This window comes from Hypanus sabinus, chromosome 3 (assembly GCF_030144855.1).
Source record: "Hypanus sabinus isolate sHypSab1 chromosome 3, sHypSab1.hap1, whole genome shotgun sequence".
Lineage (NCBI taxonomy): Eukaryota > Metazoa > Chordata > Chondrichthyes > Myliobatiformes > Dasyatidae > Hypanus > Hypanus sabinus.
Genome location: NC_082708.1, coordinates 97993218 through 98006861, shown reverse-complemented (window position 1 = coordinate 98006861; position 13644 = coordinate 97993218).

The window sequence follows — 13644 nt, the reverse complement described above, 5'->3', positions numbered from 1 at the left end:
GTGGTCAAGGTATGCCTGAGCAATTTTGGATCTTCACAGATGTTTGTGGCTACAGTATACAAACGTGGTTCTCAGGCACACGTTTTCAGTACTTGAGCTCAGATATCAATAGTACCCAGGACATCTTTAGTACAAAGTACCCAGGACATCGTTAGAGAGTGCTGTCTCAGAAAGGCAGTGTCCATTATTAAGGATCTCCAGCACCCAGGGCATGCCCTTTTCTCACTGTTACCATCAGGTAGGAGATACAGAAGCCTGAAGGCACACATTCAGTGATTCAGGAACAGCATTTTCCTCTCTGCCATTCGATTCCTAAATGGACATTGAAGCTTTGCAACACTACATCACTTTAAAAAAAATACAGTATTTCTGTTTTTGCACATTTTTAATAATCTATTCAATACACGTAATTTACTTGTTTATTTATTATTATGTTTTATTTTATTTTTTTCCTCTCTCTGCTAGATTATGTATTGCATTGAACTGCTGCTGCAAAGTTAACAAATTTCATGTCACATGCCGCTGATAATAAATCTGGTTCTGGTTCTGATTCCGCCCCTGCGTGTTTCTGGATATCCTACAGCTGAAGCAAATTGGCTGAAGGCTGGCTTCTCAGCTCGTGACCCTCCAAGGAGCAGAGTTGGCTGAAATGTGCAGCACTTCTGGCTGAAGTGCCTGGTATCACTGCCTGGTATGGGAACTGTACTTCCCTCAATCGCAGGACTCAGCAGAGAGTGGTGCAGACAGCCCAGCGCATCTGTAGTTGTGAACCTCCCACTATTCAGGACATCTACAAAGCCAAGTATGTAAAAAGGGCCCAGCGCATCTGTAGTTGTGAACCTCCCACTATTCAGGACATCTACAAAGCCAAGTATGTAAAAAGGGCCCAAAGGATCATTGGGGACCTGAGTCACCCCAACCACAAACTGTTCCAGCTGCTATCAACTGGGAAATGGTACTGCAATATTAAAGCCAGGACCAACAGGCTCCGGGACAGCTTCTTCCACCAGGCCATCAGACCGATTAATTAATGCTGATACAATTGTATTTCTATGTTACATTGATTATCTTGTTGTACATACTATTTATTACAAATTACTATAAATCGCACATCACACTTAACGTAAAGATTTTTTACTCCTCATGTATATGAAGGATGTAAGTAATAGTCAATTCAATTCAATTTTTTTTGGCTGTAAAGTACCCACAGTTTATTAGTTTTTTAAATACATTTTACAGATTAAAAAAACCCAAATCACAATGAGGAACATTAATACAGTGCAAAATTAAGCATACAATGACAATATGATACAGAGAAAGAGAATTTTAAAAAAAGCACCTAAATTGAAGACAAGTAAACTTAGTATCCTCCCCAAGCCCCACAACACAAAAAAAACTCCAGACCAACCACAACACAATATAGAGAATATAAATCAGGACAATCAAACTCCCAGACCATGAATACACTTAGCAACAGAGGATAATAATGCCTACTACCAGGGAAAAAAGGAGCTGAAAGCAAGGGACCGAAAAGAAAAAAAACCCTAGTCAAGAGGAAGGTTATGAAAGTACTCGATAAAAGGTCCCCAGACCTTATGGAACTTTAGATCCAAGTTGAGAACTGAATAATGAATTTTTTCGAGGTCCAAACAGGCCATAATGTTGTTAAGCCATTGAGCATGAGTGGGCAGGGCAACATCTCTCCATCTGAGGAGGATCAAGCGTCTAGCCAGGAGAGAGGCAAAGGATAATATTCGGCATTTGGTTGGACTCCGACGTAAATCTGTCTCGCCCCAGAAACCGAACAAAGCAATTAAGGGGTTTGGTTCTAGGTGCTGATTCAGAATATACGATAACGTAGTGAAGACATCTTTTCAAAATTTCTCCAAGCTAGGACAGAACCAGTACATATGAATGCGAGAGGCCACGCCCCTCTTGCATTTATCACAGAGCCAACTAATGTCAGGGTAGAATCGAGACAGTTTAGATTTAGACATATGGGCTCTATGAACAATCTTAAACTGTAAAAGGCAGTGGCGAGCACAAAGAGAGGTTGAGTTAACCAATTTGAGAATCGAGTCCCAGCTAATTCAATTCAATTTTAATGCTTTGTCCTTGTCTTGCAGAGTCACAAGTTGGGTCCCAGTGTTGTGAGGACTGGGATGTCTGTGGTACTTCCTTGTTAATTGGTTAATTGTCAACCTTTATTCATGGTTGAATGTGACCAGACTGCTGAGTTTTTTCCTGGATTTAGCACACATAGCATTGTATTTGTGTAACACACACAAAATGCTGGAAGAACGCAGCAGGTCAGGCAGCATCTATGGAAATTAATAAACAGCTGACATTTCTGGCTGAGAGCCTTCTTCAGCAGTAGAATGGAGGGTGAAAAGTGCCAGAATAAAAAGGTGGGGAGAGGGAAGAGGACTAGCTCGAAAGTGGTAGATGAAGCCATGTTGGTGGGAAGGTAAAGGGCAGGAGAAGGAAGGAGAGGAGAGTGGAACATAGAAGAAAGGGGAGGAATCAGAATCGTGTTTAATATCACTGGCATACATCTTGAAATGTGTTAACTATGGCAGCAGTACAATAACACGATAAATAAATGGAGAAAAACCAGTTATATTAAGTATATAATAGTTAAGTTAAAATAAGTAGTTCAAAATAACAGAAATAAAAAAATGTTGAGGTAGTGTTCATGGGTTCAATGTCCATTCAGGAATCAGATGGCAGAAGGGAAGAAGCTATTCCTGAATCACTGAGTGTGCGAGGAGGGGCTTCTAGTTTACATCTTATTTTTACACATCCTTTTTGCTGTTAAACTTTATTCTGTAATTCCTGAAAACCTTCTAATTCAGTGTCACCATTCAACACTATCCCAAAGTCCGTTGATTCCCTTAAAATGTTCAGAAATCTCTCAGTCTCTGTTTTGAATGATCACAATGAGTGATCAATGTGTTAACCTCTTGACAAACCACTATGTTTCCAGGACATCAGTCAGAATGGTATCTGAGGTAGAAGACTTGGACAGATATAAACAACTTTCTGCCTTACTTGGGATAGTTGTTGGAGGAATTGATTCAAGGATCACAAACAAATTGGGCAAATCAGGTCAGGCAGCATCTATGGAGGAAAATAAATAGTCCACGTTTCAGGCCAAGTCCCTTCATCAGGACTCAAAGGACACAAGGATAGTGATCACACAATTTCCATTGTCAAGCCACCAAAACATCTCTGCTGATGCCAGTAGATTAATGCAATGGGGGCACATCTATACTGTGTGAAACTGCAGGTGCTTTCACCATCTACCTTCCTCCACAAGCTCGTCGTCATCTTGGCTATCCCCCGAGGTTGAGGATGATGGTCTTCATTCCATTTCCACAGAGCGAAGACGCCTGTGCATGTATTTGTTTAATGTGTACTTGATGTTGCACTCCGAGAAGCAAACGATACTTCACAAATCAACCAACTGATTCCAATGGCATGGAAACCACAACGATTGGAGCTGATAGATTTGTTGCAGCCTTCATCTGCCTTCACAACAATTGAGTTCAAAGTAACTTTGTCCGCCTGATCCACCGTTGAGGTCTTGGTTGGATTGTTCTTTGTCAGGGACCTCACCCTCGACCTTACCGCCATGGGTGACCCTACCAGGAGGATAGCTCCAGACGGCATCGCTCTCTGGATCTCAGGACCACACAAGCTTCTCCACCACGGCAAGGTGACAACCCACAGAGAAGTGCACAAGCTACCTACCTCTTAGGTCAAGAACATGAAAGCATATGCTAACTGAGAAAAAAATTCTGGTTTTCATAAAACTCAACCATTTCCACCTCATAAATTAAATGGAAGGGTCTGTTACCATCAGGCATCTCTAAATAAATAAATGAAACCTTTCCCTTAAAATTACAAAAAAAATTCAAGTCCAAAGTGAATTTTATTATTGAACTAAATATATGTCACCATATACAACCCTGAGATTCATTTTCCTGCAAGCATTCAGTAAATTATAGTAACTACAACAGTCTCAATTAAAGATCAATGTGCAGAAGACAACAAACTGTGCAAATGCAAATAACATCAGCTCCATCCTGAAGAAGGCCCAGCAGTGGATGTACTTCCTGCGGCTCTTGAGGAAATATGGTCTGCCTCAGGAATTGCTGCTGCAGTTCTACACTGCAGTCATTGAGTCTGTTCTGTGCACCTCCATCACTGTGTGGTTTGGAGCCGCCACCAAGCAGGATAGAACCAGACTACAGCGCACAGTGAGGACTGCCGAGCGCATCATTGGAGCCTCCCTGCCCTCTATTGTGGACCTGTACTCTTCCAGGTTGAAGAAGAGGGCGGGGAACTTCATAAAGGACTCCTTCCATCCTGCGCACGGACTGTTTGAACTACTTACGTCTGGTAGGCACTTCAGATCCCTCCAGACTAAGACTAATAGGCACTGGAGAAGTTCTTTCCCTACTGCGGTCACTTTGCTGAACAGTTAACTGCCGGTTAACTGTCGGCTAACTATTACTTGGATTGCACTACTTGTATGTATAATCTATATTTTCATTTATATTTATCATTAATATTGTTATGAGCAGAGAGACAACATCTGCCGGAAGTAAATTCCTTGTATGTGCACAGGTACTTGGCGATTAAAGTCTGATTCTGATTCTGATTCTGATAAAACAATAGCAATAAATAACAAGAACATGAGATAAAAAGATAAAGAGCTCTTAAAGGGATATAGACCCTCTTCTGGTCTATAATCAATTCCTTGGTCTTGCTGAAATGAAGTTGTTATGACACCACTCAGCCAGATATCAGCCTATATGCTGATTCATCACGACCAGCCCTTCTCACCATCTTTGCTAAACCATCAAAACCCTGGAGTATTCAGCACCAAGTCTCTGTAATAGCAACAGCAGTATAGTTCCAGGTACTGATCCATGCACTAAGTTCATCACCTTTATCCAAAATACTCCTAGCATTAATGTACACACACTTCAAACTACCCATCCCAGCATACCTGTTACTTTGCTGCTACCTGCTTTCATTGGCCTTACTCTCCACCCTTCTACTGCGCTGGTTCCTATTCCCCTACCAAACCAGGTTAAACCTTCTCGAGTAGGACTTATGAGCCTCCTGGCCAGGATATTTGCTCCCCTGCAGTTTAGGTGCAACCTGTCCCCCTTTACAGGTTATCCCTATCCTAGAAGAGGTTCCAACGATTCAGAAAACTGAAACCTGGCTCCCTGCATCAGCTCCTCAGCCACTCATTCACCTGTACTGTCATCCTATTCCTGCCCTGACAAATCCCGAGATTACTATCTCGGAGGGTCTGCTCTTCAACCTTTTTCTGAATTCCCAATACTCACAGCACTTCTATGAAGTTGCAACATAACCTCCTGACTTTTGAACTAATAAAAGCAAGCATTCCATAAGTCACTGCTATAATCTTGGGTACCAGTAGAAAAGGGGGACCCCTTCCCCCTTTCTACCTATGTCATTGGTGTCAATGTGCCCCACGATATCTGACAGCCTACCCTCCCTCTTGAGAATATTCTGCAGCCACTCGGAGACATCCTGGACCCTAGCACCTAGGAGGCAATACAGCATCCTGGCGTCTCTATTGTGGTCACAGAATCTCCTGTCTGTACCCATAACAATTGAGTCTCCTATCACTATCGCTCTGCCTGACTTAACCCTTCCCTGCTGAGCCTCAGAGCTGGCCACCATGTCACTGTCCTGGCTGCTGCTGGACTCTGATTGGTCATACCGCAACCCCCCCCACCCCCCACCAACAGTATCCAAAAGGTTTTTACTTGTGGTTGAGGGGACTGGCCTCAGGGGAACCCTACACTGACTGCTTACTGCTCTCATTTCTGGCGGCAACCCATTTACTATCTGAAGCCTACACTCTGGGTGTGACCACCTCAGTCAAAGTTCCATCCACGAGGTTTTCAGCCTCCGAGATGGTCCCAAGTATCTCCAGCTCCCGTTCCAGTCTCTAGACCTGGTCAGTCAGGAACTGAAACTGGGTGCACTTCCTGCAGATATAGTCATCAGGGAGACTGTTATCTGCCCTGAGATCTCACATCTCACAGGAAATATTGGCAGGAAACAGAGGTGGGAAAGGCAGCACTAATCAAGGAAATGAAAAACAAGGTAATAGCGTTTGAGGGGAGCAAATACACTTCATTACAATCAGGAAAAACAGAAATTGTAGAAAGATATAAAAAGCATAAGGGGGGTGTTACAATAGTTCTGATACAATCTTGAGAAGCAGTGGAAAAGAAAATAGGGGAACTACAGCAGACTTAAAATGCGTCAAAAGAACATATTTCAGGGTTAAGTGCATTTTCAATACAAAGTGAAAGAATGCAATGCTCTATCCAATTCTAAATAAAAAGTTGCAAGTAAATCATGTCTGATTGGCCAGGGATTTGGGAATAACAATCATTATTGTTGTTTAGAATGGTTATGGAAATGAATTAGGAATAATCAAGCATGAAGATTTCTATCTGGAAGGCAGCCAGTTTGATTGTGTTAAAAACGAATTCATTGTACGTTGAATAGATTCAACAAATTTTTGGCAAGGAAAACAAGCACGGTATGAGTTTTTAAAAATCCTGACTATTGTCTAGCTTGGAATGTATTACCTGGATAGGATGGCGAATCAAGTTCAATAAACATGTTTGATGGGAATTGAATAAATTATTGAAGAGAACAAATTTCTGGGAGAAAGGGGAAAGAAGAGGGATGAAGGACTAATTGTACAAGTCTTTGTAAAAGTGTGACAAATGGCATCCTTTTGTGCATGAGAGGAGAGGGGCCTCACTGGCCTCCTGAATACCTGTCTGTCCTGTGAGCTGGCAGAGACAGTAAGGAACACTGCATTCTTGTCAGCTGGCTTCCCGCGCTCACAACTCAAGCCTGGAACTTTAAGCTTCAGGTAGCCGTACTCTGGGTTCCTTTCAGATTGCAACAGATGATAACAGCAACATTTTCCTTATCGTAGGACAACAACCTTCTACTTCAGATGCAATAGTTAAAATTATAAATTCACAGAGCATGTTATGCTATTATATTTTGTGAATTCTTTGAAAATCTATGCAGTTTATAGGAAACACCTTAGTGATGGTGAAATGAAAACTCCCAAGGTACACATTTCTCCCAAGAAAGCTCAGATGGGGTTGTCCTGCTGAAGGGTTTCGGCCTGAAATGTTGACTGTTTTCCATAGATGCTGCCTGGCCTGCTGACTCCCTCCAGCCTTTTGTACGTGTTGCTTGGATTCCCAGTACGTGCAGATTTTCTCGTTTGTGAATGGGTTACATATAGTACTCTCTGACATCTTCCCAGTCTCTTCCAGATTTGCCTTTCACTTCTGGTGGCTGCTCCTAGTCTCTGTTATGATGGCGCTAGACAGCAGCTTCTTCGCACTCATCTGCGGAAACATTAATTTTTACTGTTAATCCCTCTGCTCGGTTTTCAAGGTGGATGTGGTTCTGTCGAAGACCCTGACCTATAGCTGCACACAAACTTCGGTTCTTCACGACATTGGTTCCTGCTCTCGGGGCTCACTGACTAGCCGTTTTTCGATATCCCAAGGAAACGGCCTGGAAGACAAGTGTGCCTTTGGAGTTCCATGATTTTGCAGCCCTGGGGACAAGCCAATTTTATGCTGGTGCCACTGACGGAAGTGTCACAGGAAGAGAAAAGAATATCAGGAACAGCAAATCAGCTGTCCGAGGGCTCTGTACTCTGATCTCTTTCTCTCTCACTCTCTTAAGAGTTTGCTGCTGATTTTTGAGTTAGAGAACTCTTTCTGTCAACAGAAACAGTTTAGCTAAACCGCACGGAGATAGACTTGGTTGTCAGAGACTACCGGAGACACGGGTAGTTGGAGCTTATCCCTATTACCACCCCCGGCTATAGCAACCTTAAAGAAACAAGCCTGATTTAATTAATGTTAATGATATGTACATTCAGTTTACCCATTAAGGCAGCTGGCACACTTCCAGCTAGAAATGTAAATGTCCTTTCTGCTAGAGTGATCTATATTAGACTGGCTGGCACCACTTGCCTGGATTTCTGGTGCATTGTTCCATATAATTGTCATTATTACATTGCAGAAATTTATGTAATTCCTTTTTTGGCAGTCTCCTGGAACTGAGGACAACTAGCTTCACTCTTTTTGGATGGCCAGTGAGGTGAATATGGGAACCAGATTCTTAAACAAATGGGGCAGGGAGTAGTTTGTGAAGCTGAGCTCTCTTACCACTATTTCAGCAGGGCCTCTGTGGTTCTAAATGCAGGGCTTGGATATTCCACATAATGTGCTGAATGATCCTTCATCATTTTGACTGATTATTGGCCAGAAATTTCCAGGAGTCAGTGATGTTGTTGCATTTTCTCAAGGAAGCTTTGAGGGTGTTGCTAATCTTTACTCTGATACCTAGTAATACCTAGCATAAAGAGCCTGCTTAGGGAGTGCTGCACCATCAATAACTCTCGGAGACGCTAGGCGAGATATAGGCTTTTATTGACCGGAAGAAAGAACAAGCAGCAAGTGACCACCACACTGCATCCTGGAGACTGAGGCCGGGGCGGTGTCTCCAATCGCCTTTATACCGGGGTCAGTGGGAGGAGCCACAGGAGCAGTCAGCAGAGGGGCGTGTCCAGACAGGTATATGTAGTTCACCATATTCACCCCCCCCCCCTTTGCTTTAAAAGAGAGTCCCCATGTGGCAAAGTTTCTTACAGGTTAAGTCTATAAGGTGGTTGAATCTGTCGCTGCGATCTACGTAGCACCGGCTGTGATTGCACAGGTGCCGGCGGTGATTGCACCAGAGACGGGGGTTGTGCTGGTTCCGGCCTGACTGGAGATGTCAGCCCACTGGGCGTCAGTGATCCCTCATGTGTGTACGAGGTGCCTGGTATATGCACGTGTGAGACGCCCAGTATGGGAGTGTCATGAGGAGTCTGTGTAGGGCTTGGTGTGCGCGGTGTCACCTCGGGTACAGGGTTCATAGTTACCGTGGAGTGTTCGGGGTAGTGGTCTGCTGCACCTGCGGGTGCCAGGTCGCGGACGGAGACTGTGTCCTCCCGCCCATCAGGTAAGATCACGTAGGCATACTGGGGGTTCGCATGTAGTAGGTGAACCCTCTTGACCTGCGGGGAATATTTATTGCTCCGCGCATGTTTCCAGAGCAGCACTGGCCCTGGGGACGTCAGCCAAGCCGGTAGGGTGGTCCCAGTGGCAGACTTCCTGGGAAAAGAGAATAGGTGCTCATGAGGGGTGGCATTGGTGGACGTACATAACAGAGAGCGGATAGAGTGGAGTGCCTTGGGGAGGACCTCCTGCCATCGAGAGACCGGCAACCCTTTTGACTTAAGGGCTAAAAGTGTAGCCTTCCACACTGTGGCATTCTCCCTCTCCATCTGTCCATTTCCCCGGGGATTATAGCTCGTGGTCCTACTAGTAGCAATGCCCCTAGCTAGCAGGTACTGGCTCAGCTCGTCACTCATAAAGGAGGACCCTCTATCACTGTGGATATAGCAGGGATATCTGCACAGAGTGAAGAGCTGGGGCAGGGCTTTTATGACGGACGTGGCAGTGGTGTCGGGACAGGGGATGGCAAAGGGGAACCGCGAGTACTCGTCGATAATGTTGGGAAAGTAGACATTGCGGTCGGTGGAGGGAAGGGAGCCCTTAAAGTCAACAGTCGCTCAAAAGGGCGGGTGGCCTTGATAAGTTGTGCCTTTTCAGGACAGTAGAAGTGCGGTTTGCACTCAGCACAGACTTGAGAGTCCCTGGTTATCGTCCTGATGTCCTCAAGGGAGTATGGCAGGTTCCAGGCTTTCATGATATGGTAAAATCGGGTGACCCCCGGGTGGCAAAGATCTGCATGGAGGGCGTATAGCTGGTCGAGCTGCGTGCTGGCGCACGCTCCCCGGGGTAGGGCATCAGGGGGCTCATTGAGCCTTCCAGGCCGGTACAGGATATCATAGTTGTAGGTGGAGAGCTCTATACTCCACTGCAAAATTTTATCATTTTTGATTTTGCCCCGCTGCGTTGCACTGTGTCCGGGTCAATAAAACTCTCAGTGCTGCCCGTGTCAAACAGGCAGTTAGTCCTGTGCCCCTCCACCAGGATGTCCATCATTGACCTTGCAAGCTGGTGTGGGGCGCTTTGGTCGAGGGTTATGGAGGCCAGAGTTGAACCGCCGTCTTGGTGCCCGGTAAGCACCCGTGGGTCAGGGGCGGGGCGAGGTGGCGCCAACAAAGATGGCTGCCCCCATGTCTCACACGAGGCGGGCAGGCAAGATGGCGGCCCCCATGCCTCACATGCGGCGCTGCCCGACCCCGCTCATGGTTCAGACTTACAGACCTTGGTGAAATGGCCCTTCTTTCCGCAGCTGGAGCAGGTAGCTTCTCGGGCCGGGCAGCGTTTTCAGGGGTGCTTTTTGAGTCCACAGAAACACTGCACGAACTTGCGACTGGCAGCAGCTGTGGTCGGTTTCGGGGAGTTCATGGACTCGTGACTGGCAGCGGTGGCAGTGAATTCGCTCGCGGGTGGCGGGGTCTGAGGTGTCCATGGAACTGGCGGGGGATCGCGTGGCTGGACAGCTTCAGCGTTGTGCAGAGCAGCCTCCAGCGTGTCGGCCGTCTCGATCGCCAAGCGTAAGGTAAGATCGACATTTTCCAGCAGCCGCTGGCGCACGTACACTGACCTGATCCCTGTAATGAAGGAGTCTCGTACTAGCAGCTCTGCATGTTGTTTCCCCGTCGGTCCCTTGCAGTCACAGGCCCACACGAGTGTCTGTAGGGCTCGGAGAATCTCCCCGCTTGACTTGCCGGTTCGCTGCCGCCACGTCGCTAAGCGATATCTCGCGTAGACGGTGTTCACCAGCCGCAGGTACTGTCTTTTGAGGGTGTCCAGTGCCTCTTGGTAGGTCGGCAGGTCTCTGATAAGGGAGAATACTTTCGGACTGACTCTGGAAAGGAGGATTTTGTACATTGTGGCAGGCTCAGTCACTGGAATCGCTTCCAAGTATGATTGGAAGCATGCAAGCATGCAAGAGTTCAAAGGCAAGAGCTGCTTCTGGAGCTTGGGGGTCCAAGTCTAATTTTTCCGGACGTAAAATACTTTGCATGTTTTAAAACATCCAGCCAATAAAATTGATGCACCGTCAATAACTCTCGGAGACGTGAGGCGAGATATAGGCTTTTATTGGCTGGAAGAAAGAACAAGCAGTAAATGACCACCACACTGCATCCTGGAGACTGAGGCCGGGGCTGTGTCTCCAATCGCCTTTATATTGGGGTCCATGGGAGGAGCCACGGTCAGTGGGGGGAGCCACAGGAGCAGTCAGCGGGGGGGGGGGGGGGGCGTCTCCAGACAGGTTAATGTAGTTCACCACAGGGAGTGAAGAGTTTGAACAATGTGGCCTACACAATGGAGGTACCTAAGAGCAAACAGGCTCTCACTGATGAACCTGGAGGAAGGACAGTTTGCTTATCCTTCCAGTGGATGGGTTTCAGGGAAATAGTTTTAGTGTCTTCGTTCGGTGTTGAAATAGACCAAGTCTCAGAAATGTAAAGGAGGGTAGGGATCACCACTGCTCAGATAACTGTTGCGATATATCAGAGGTTTTGATCTGTAAATATCTTCTTCAAAGACACAAGATTTTACTATGTAAATAGCATTACGTTCTTGCTATGCACTGAAACATAACAATATTTAACTCTTTCTAGCAAAAAGCAAGAAGCTGCCTTTCTAAGTCCCTGGTATTTGATAAGAGGCACTGACCATTAACACTGGCTCTTACAGGTTATGCTTACCTTATCTGTCAGAGGGCAGTGACACAGTTTTTTCCAGGTTCTGCCAGAGAAGTGAAAAAGGATTAATGAGTGTGGGCATATGTGGCACTCGCGCATGTGGTCTACAGACATTTTGGAATCGTATACTGTTTCTAACTTCACACAGAAGGAGCCTTTCCTATTATAGCAGACATCTCTAATCAGCAAGTTCAAAGTAATATCACATTATACATACTTATCAGTGTGTGAATCCTCTCACTCATTGAATGATTTGAATAGAGAAAGGCCTACTCTTGCAATGATATTGAAAATTCAGGACAGCTTTTATCCAGGCTAGGGATAGGAACATCTAAAGTTTACTTGAAAATAAAAAAGAATTTAATTTGTAGAATTACAAATCTGAAAAGGTTCATCGCATTTCACAATATAGACACCAATGTCTTAAATACAACTTTAAAATTTTATCTTTGATAGGTACTAAGGCTAGCTATTCTTGCTCTTTTTTTTATAAAGTTTCAAAGTGCTTCAGCTGTGCTGAAGAAAATGACATTGCAAATTTAACAGAATATATTCAGATTCTAACATTTCAAATTGGATAGTTTACATACTGTACCCAGATGAGCAGAGTAAAGCTTTGATAATTAGTATTCAGCGCTGAGAAATCCTAATGGTTTGCCAACTAGCTTTCTCATTAGTCCAGAACATGAGCCAGGAGTTCAGAGTTCAATCAGGGTGTGTGGCAGGGTCCCGAAGAGTACTGGAATATTGCAGTTTGAATTCACTCCAAGTCAGAGAATCACACATTTCTAACACATATAACTCCTTTAGCATTTTGGTTGAAGCTGAAGATTTCCTTCAAGGTATGTTTAGGGGTCAAATGTATCATGTGACGTACATCAGATAACTAGAGAGTGAAGTGGGCCCTTCTGATGATTTTGTGCATAAATAACTGGCTGATGCACATACAAGAAAAAGTTTCTAGACCAGTCACTGGTTTCTCTTATTACCTATTTAGCACTGGAGATGATATAATGTGGAGTCATCCCAGTCTCCCTGTACAACAGTCTAATCACCCCACTGGACTGTCCTTTCCCATCCCAGTCTCCCGGTACAACAGTCCAATCACCCCACTGGACTGTCCTTTCCCATCCCAGTCTCCCTGTACAACAATCTAATCATCCCACTGGACAGTCCTTTCCCATCCCAGTCTCCCGGTACAACAATCTAATCATCCCACTGGACAGTCCTTTCCCATCCCAGTCTCCCTGTACAACAGTCTAATCACCCCACAGGACAGTCCTTTCCCATCCCAGTCTCCCAGTACAACAATCTAATAATCCTACTGGACAGTCCTTTCCCATCCCAGTCTCCCGGTACAACAGTCCAATCACCCCACTGGACAGTCCTTTCCCGTCCCAGTCTCCCTGTACAACAATCTAATCATCCCACTGGACAGTCCTTTCCCATCCCAGTCTCCCTGTACAACAATCTAATCATCCCACTGGACAGTCCTTTCCCGTCCCAGTCTCCCTGTACAACAATCTAATCATCCCACTGGACAGTCCTTTCCCATCCCAGTCTCCCGGTACAACAGTCTAATCATCCCACTGGACTGTCCTTTCCCATCCCAGTTTCCCTGTACAACAATCTAATCACCCCACTGGACAGTCCTTTCCCATCCCAGTCTCCCTGTACAACAATCTAATCATCCCACTGGACAGTCCTTTCCCATCCCAGTCTCCCTGTACAACAATCTAATCATCCCACTGGACAGTCCTTTCCCATCCCAGTCTCCCAGTACAACAATCTAATCACCCCACTGGACTGTC